We start from the raw sequence: 8,144 nt of genomic DNA, 5'->3' as shown, positions 1-8,144 counted from the left end.
TTCATGCACAGTGTGCCCTGATGATAACGTATGCAAGCCTACTTTGCATATGAACTGCCGCGGATAACTGGTTTCGGAGAAGCATATGGCGAAATGATTTCCCATGCGCACGAAATATGCTTTTTTTTTTTTTCATAACTTCTTACTCAGAGTGCGTGGAGTGCTTATGTAAGGCCTCTCAAGAAATTTCGAGAAATGTTTCTCAACAGAAATAATGGCGGTGTAGATAATTGCATGTTGAAAACGGCTCAAATTTCGTTGTGGAAGAGAGGCGTCTCTTACTGATTAAAGCCGTCGCATTCATCAATGAGCAGCAATTTCGCTGAATCATAAACAAAACGCAAGCCGCATCTAGTTTCTTGCATCATTGCTGCTGACTCCGCGTTGATCCTGATGAAGCGTACAGATCAGCCCGAACTTGACACAGAGTTGCTTGTTTCGCCATACATTCCCCTGTTTTAGTGCAGAACACAAAATCAGTGGACTGGTGGTGCCGTGGATAGAGCGCTCGACTACTGTGCCCAAGTATGCGGGCTTGAATCCCTGCCGCTTTTCGATGGAAGTGCCCATGTGCTGTGCGACGTCAGTGCACGATAAAGAACCCGAGGTGGTCGAAATTTCTAGAGCCCTCCACTCCGGCTTCTCCCATAGCCTGAGCCGCTTTGGGACAATAAATCATCTAAAGCAAACCGAACCTGTTGATTTTATAGCAGCTATTTCGATATCCCGGTCACTAAAGTGGCATGGTACGTGTTCAGAACCCTACAATTAATTTTTTTTTCTTTTTTGGAAAAAAAAGGCCTATGCCTCTAATGTCTGACGAATGTACCGTCTGCTTTTAGGTTGGTTGCCAGTAAAACGAAGTTTGTTCTGAATTTATGATATCGATTTTACTTGCCTGAAGGTTGAAGTTTCACAGACAGAGCTTTGGACAAAGTGTGCGAGCTAGCTAGGCAGTGACAGCGTATGATAGAAACGGTGTCGGCGTCGGTGCTGTGAGGGAAAAATCGTGAGCATGGCGCTGGCAGGCGGTCGCTGACCACTTGTCGGAGACCATTGACGGGCACTGATTCTCCGATAGTTTGTGTGGCATAACTTGTTGGTGTGGAATATGATATGAGAAAGTTGTGAGGAGCCGCAAATTCGGGTTGCTCATTTTAGATGGGAAATTTGAATAAGAATCAACCTTCCAGTGCTCTTTGGTGCCGAGTCAGGCAAGCTACTCCTGAGCCACGAATGCACGATCAGACGGCTTCGTTATATCGAAACTTTATGTCGGGTGGTCTACGTTATCGCATCATACCATTAACGGCGGATCTTGCGTGCCCCGCATTTTTTTCGCAACGCTTGTACTACATCGGTGGCAACCAAAGTACGCTAGTTCCTTTTATGATTGTATCGTGAACGACCGTTGTGTTTCTCTATTTTTGTACTGCCTGTGGAAAAGCGCAAATAAAACAAACTCGAAAAGTGGGTTTCGTAGGCACCGTTCCGTTCGCATGTTTTTAATGCGGTCTTCACACTGTTCAGATTCGAGAAATTAAGTTCTGCAGCAGTGATGTCCGAAAATATAGTAATATGTCTCAAAGTACGGAAGTACGATTTCGCTGCTTTTCATTACCGCGTCTGTGGCACAGCGCGGTAGTCGTTCTATTCCTACAGATTCCTCTCTATTTTCCACGCATACTAGCCTTCTTTTAGCGCTGAGATGTGTTCTGCAAATACCTACGACACGTCAAGGTAAAATTCTTGGTAGATATGAAAATATCACATTCTCTCCGTTAGTGCACTATATCACTATATCGTATGGAGCACATAACAGAACGAAATTGGTTCTAAATTCTTCAAGGAGTTAATTAATCTAGAAAAGATTGCTCCGGTATGCACCAAACGTAGAAAAGTGCCTTGGGATAAAAAAATATGCAGAAGAACATGCGGACAACATGTGCTGCAAAATAAATTACCTAGAATGTTCAACTGGTTTGATAGTTTTAATATTGAATTTGACAGAATAACCTTCCAACAAATAGGTCGCTTTTTACAGTGCAACTTCACAGCACTTTATATTTTTGGGTAACTACAAGTTAAGTTAAATAGAATCCAATTTTCGATTATTTCTCCTGATTTCAGATAGCCCATTGAATTCTTTGATATAGCCATGTTATTAAGTAATTAAAGCATATGCAAATTTTCTTTTCGCGCTTATAATGTTCACTTGTATTTTATGGCTTATACTCACAATTGTATTTTGAGTGTAGTACAAGCCTAGTTTCCTCTTGTGAAAGATTCATATTTATGTTGTTTTATTTTTCTGTACTGACTGTATAGCCGCTGTTCATGATTGCTTACATATCAGTTCAGTGCCATGAGGCATTAGGCTGTCCCTTGTGACAGCGTTTTTCCTCGTGCCCCTTGAATCGCCTGCATTGGTAGTCAAACGTTCCCAGGCCTGTCTGAGTAGCCGGGGAGCCGCTACCGTCCGCTATCGAGGCGCTGCTATTAGAGCAAGCGCCGCGATAGCGGAGAGCAGCAGCTCCCCGGCTATTCAGCGTGGCCTGGAAACATTTCACCTGGAAATTTTAATTGAATTGGAGTTTATTTGCATCAAATACAATGTGCAGGGGCACATTGTATTTGATGCAAATAAACTCCAATTCAATTAAAATTATTATATTACGGCGTGTTTGAGCATAGCGCAGTACGAATTCCTTGAAGCGTACTTGTAGTGTCATTGTAGTCACAAACAGTTCTGTCACGATAAAATTCCACTCGTCGGGGCTCCCTGGTGACCTTAGATGTAGCGAGCACTGCAAAGTCCATTACTGTGAGATGCCTGGGGTTGGTGTGAAACGTTTACCAAGACAAAATAATTCTCACTGACGGCTTTCCAACGACCGCTCCTGAGTATTTTTGAATACGAAGCAAGACATCGAAATATTAAGAACGTAGAACGTATAAAGAAATCCCCTCCCCCCCCCCCCCCACGCTCCTCTCTCTTTTTTTTTTTTTTTTACCTGATAGCGTTTACGTTGGTCGACCCGACACCATCTTACTGCGGCGTCCCTTTTGTTCTGGAGCCCCATCTCTCTGTCTAGTTCTAGGCAGCAACTGCATATATTTTCCTTTTTGGGAAACCCGCGGCTTTAGTCGCTGCTGAAGTAATACTGGTGAAACGTTAACTCCGCTAAACACTGTTATAGGTTTGGCTGGTTACCTCCTTCCCGCACGCAGTTTATTCCAAAAGCAGTGATATAAAAAAAAAAGAAAAAAACAGGGTTCTTTCCCCACTTTTCACTCTCGGCTGCAGCATTCTGTTGATTATGGGGTGCACGGATAGCGCTTGTACCTAACTTACACTTCCTCTAACAGCCGTTAGCAAGTCCGCTCATTTCAGGTTTAAGGTGCCTTCGTCCGGCACAGCGGCAACGCCTAAAGGTTTATTATGTATGTGATTCGCCCCCTCCTCGTGTTTATTTATTTTTGCTTTGATATTGTGCGTGTCCGCCTTCATGTTAGCTGGAACTTTGTCAGCGAATGCATGATAACGATCGGTGCAGTGGTGGACACACAAAGCGTCTAACGCAACGGAGCGTCCGGGAACTCTGCGGTCAATATGCGCTACCCAGAAACTCCGTGCCGCTTCTCCGAGTGCAACTTTCCGTGCGACAATTCTGCTCAAGGCTGAAGTTACTGCGCCGCCTGCGCTAGACAGAAATCGTATGTAGGAGCGCGTGCAATGTCCTTCATGCATCTGTAGACACGATTACGACGTGAAGGTGATTAATGCAGCACCAATCGTAAGCAGTCCGCCAAAAAGTAGGGGCTTTTTAGGCAAATAGAGACGACATACTGTTTTTTTCTTTTGTCTCGCTTCAGCGAAGTGAGTACCATAGCCACAAAGCGAAAATTGCGTCGTCTATCTTTATGCCTAGACTACGTCGTGCGGTGTAAGCCGGGAAACATTATTTTTATTTCGTTTACACTTTCCCACACCAACGTCTGTATGCCTGTAGCCTACCCGCCGGTACAGACTGGTCACTTATTTTTTTTTTTTCGTTCTTTATCTCTGCCCACCCTAACATGTGTATGTGTAGCCTCAATTAAGGAAACCTGCACCCTCTTTGAGGACAACCCATCACTGTAGTCCACCAACCTGGCTAATGTGCGCTCGCCGCCCATCTACCAATACCCACAGCTCACCTCCTCGCCCCGAGCGCATTAACCCTCCAGCAATGTCGTCGACCGTTGCCCAGCCCTGCCCTCGAGAAAGGTCATGTTTCAACCGAGAGAAGCCCATGCAACAACGGGGCGAAAAGAGCGACAACGAATTCAAATTCAGTTATGCAGCAGAGAAGCCATTTTGCTTCCTAAAGCTTCACCGAACAAGCACCTTCCCATACCACGTTAGGGCTGCCCGGCCGCCCACTACACAGCGAAGTGCGTCCTTAACTTTGAGATCGTGAGCACCCGGTCTCGGTATCTGAAAACAACACGCTTTCTTCTGGCGTATACTTCGATGTACTCTTCAGTATCGGTACTGGTGTCTTCACAAGTGGGCGGAGTAAACTTGGGGGGAATAAAATTCGAAAATCCAATACGAGGTAAAATTGGTAAAGTATACACTAAAACAAACTATACAATAAGTGACCTATAGTAATTTATTCTTGGTCACGCGCATCCGCGCTATGCTAACAAAAATAAAAAAGGTATACAGCAGTATTTATTTTCTCCCTCGTAACTGCTCATCCAAATTTAATAGTCTTCACTGAAATCAGTAACATTTCAGATTAATTATATTGCAATGCTTCTTTCAGTGTGCGGTGCAGTAAAATGCGTTTCCGCCTGCGCCAGCCGTTTTTTAACGTCTTAGGCATATAAGATGCGGCCTGCACGGATAAATGGGAGGGTACCAATAGGGAAATGAAGTACAGGTAGTGACGCTCTCATGGCTGACGAGGGCCATATTTTCTCATCAGAGAGGAAATGTCTCTATGCTTGATATCTGTCGGTGTGATTTGGTTCACGGGTGCAAAAAATTAATAGCGATCAAAGAAGCAATTTATCAATGCAGCAAATTAAAGCAAGAACAGTTTTTACATTGTATTTTTTTTTTTCCGCGGTTGTTGTGACCGTTAATCTCCGTAAACTTCGCTGTGAACACGGCTCAAAATTCCTGAAGGGACTTCGTTGTCTCCAAGCACCAGAGGCGCCTTTCGAGTCCACTGCCTTTTCTATAGACGGCGACGAAACGCACACACATTCCTGAAAACGTTCTTTCCACTGTCTCTGCGTTCAGCGGACTGTGCAGACCGGAGACAAAGAAAAAAAGAAACAAAAATGCTTTTACTCCTGCAATACTTCAAACAATCCCGAAGTCTAGTCAGTTGTCGAATCGCTCGCCGCGTACAGTGGCCGAGGATAGCAAAAACAAACAGAGGGGACTATTTGCGAGTCGCCGTAGGCCCGGAAGCTGCGAATCAGGCTATTTGTATGCGGATGAGTGTAAAAGGCGATTGCAAAGCAAACGAATGGGGAGAAGAGAGAAGATGTTTGCCGTTATTTTAGTGCGCGGAGAGTCCATGAAATAGGTTTCGCCATTGCTCATAGTCAGTTCCATTCTCACATTTCAGAGTCAGCGAGGATCCGTAAGAAACTGTAGAGATACTAGATTGGCTACCTAGGTTCAGCAACGCTCTGAAAGGGTGTCTTCCTTCTTGTCCTAAGCGTCACCTGATTGCACTTTTATCTACGTTAGTTATCCAGCTCGTGACAATTTTTTAGTCATCCTCATAATGTTCATTTGTTAGGAGTAATGGAGCAATGTAATTGTTCTTAATTACAATGGCTTTCACGGTGTGAATCTTTATAACGGAGCGGGCTGTTGTGAGGGTTGCAAGGATGCAGGCAGAAAAGCGAAGATTTCTGAGCAAATAAGAACTAGTTAAAGAGATAATCAGAAAGAGGCAAATTTAATTTATTCAAGAAGTAATAGTAAGGAGAGGTCGTGCGCATTAGCATTAGGAAAAAAAAGTCGATCATCAACTTAGTTATGCAAAGATGTGGAGCATACTTTTTAAAGAGTGTACTTGAGTTTCAATGTTAATTAGAGTCGCTCATTAAGAAACTGCCATAAGGAATTTATCTCTCAGGTGAAAGTAAAATCAGGAAGTCTGAATTTACCTTGCAGTTATGGTCGTGCGCTGAATACGGAAGCAAATCATTGCCAGAGCGGTGACAGGCAGTCCATTAACGCACAGATTACAAGCAAAGTAGGTAAGCGTTGCGAAATAGGTATGATTCTCTCCAGCTCGCGGTGACTGCGGCGTCATTATCGTCTTCAATGAGCGGCCATTAGCGAAACACAAAGCTATTAGCATTATCATCGATCCTTACACCTGCACCGGCGTATGGAGCTTTGTATCTGTCTAGGGAAGAAGGTTTATCTGCGATGAATCGAACTTCCAACCAACGTTTGCAAGATGTAGAGTAAATGGATCTCTTTGTCCCGGCACCTTAGATGCATAGAGTTGGTATCCTTCATGTAGTGGTGACTTCTTCAATGAATAAACTATTCTTAGTGCCGTGATTTCTTCTCGTACCTTAGAAAATTAGCTACCCCTCATTGCTTCCTTCGAAAATCCTTGTCTTCTCATATTCACAAACTGTAATGACATTGCGAGGTTGGCACCTGATTGTATGTCCGAGTAGTATTTAATGAACTGGATGCGCCGAAATTATACTCGTTAGCCTCCGTACACGTATTTTAAAGATTGCGACAATGATTTTACAGTGCCTTTACAGTGATTTTACACGAAGGGTACTGCAAGTCACCTGCGGTGTCTCATTATGGGAATTATTCAAAAAAGATGGCGTAATGTACCACGGCTTTCTTGATTACTGTTGTAATTTTGAAGGTGGGCTCGTGGTTTATTTATTTATTTATTTATTTATTTATTTATTTATTTATTTATTTATTTATTTATTTATTTATTTATTTATTTATTTATTTATTTATTTATTTATTTATTTATTTATTTATTTATTTATTTATTTATTTATTTATTTATAAATACTGCCGACTGCCCTTTGGCGGTCAAGACAGGAGTGCACAAAGTTAAAAAAAAAAATCACAAAGCAGTAGCAAAAAAATAGCAGCAGCAAAGGACGGTAACAGTACGAGGACATAAATTGAACAAGACCAATGAAAAGCAAAGAAAATACAGGCAAAGGATCCGACGTCATCCAGACTGAGTCAACAGAATAAAAACAAAGAAACCGAAACACACTATGTACTAGATGCGCTACTGCGATACATGAGACGAAACAGCAGACAAGAAAGATTCTGAAGATACCAGGTTGGTAATATCGCTTGGCAGTCTGTTCCATTCGGAAATGATGCGTGGGAAGAAGGAACAAGAATATGCTTTTGTTCGGCATCGCGGCTATAATATGATTATAATATGACGACAGTGCGCATTATTCGGTTTGGCCACAATGTTAACTGGCCCTAAATCGCTCCGAGTAAGCTTGTTTGGGGTCACGAATATCTGTGCCATGAGCGTAATCGTTATTACAGTACATGCTGTCTGAACAGCAAATCGGTGCACTCGTTTTGTGATGATATTTATAGCGCTGGGGTTGGTTTCCGGAGTGAGGTTTCCCATTATGATTCAGGACGCCGACGTTCATATTACCGTTGGTGTTGGTCAATTCCTATCGAAGCATGTGACGCCGCACGATGGCTCAAGGCAGAACGAGGCATGTTTTGCGTGAAACGCTGGTCAAGTAGTGATGGTAGAGTACATGCGCCAGTCTATCCGTCGACGGAAAAGCGTGTTTAATTGGCGGACGGACGCCGAATACACTGAACAGGAAGAACAAAGGACCCGACGGGAGTGCCTTCATCCTGAAATACCGTCGACCGTTTCTATACCACTCTGCTAGGCTTTACGCGGGTCCGTGCGCCGTGTTATACGCAAGCTCTAAGTGGTGGGATACCTGGACCTTTCCGTAAATGGAGATTTCAAGGAACTGATGAATGGAACAGATACTAAAAAGAAAAAAAAAAAAGCCCTACATTGCGATTCGCTTCTAGTGAGTTTCGCGACGTAGCGGTAGCCCAATCAATTCTTCGGGATCGGATC

Source organism: Amblyomma maculatum, chromosome 1 (genome assembly GCF_055883805.1).
Source record: "Amblyomma maculatum isolate TAMU_Amacu chromosome 1, ASM5588380v1, whole genome shotgun sequence".
In the NCBI taxonomy this organism is placed as follows: domain Eukaryota; kingdom Metazoa; phylum Arthropoda; class Arachnida; order Ixodida; family Ixodidae; genus Amblyomma; species Amblyomma maculatum.
Note: the sequence above shows the minus strand (reverse complement) of the source record.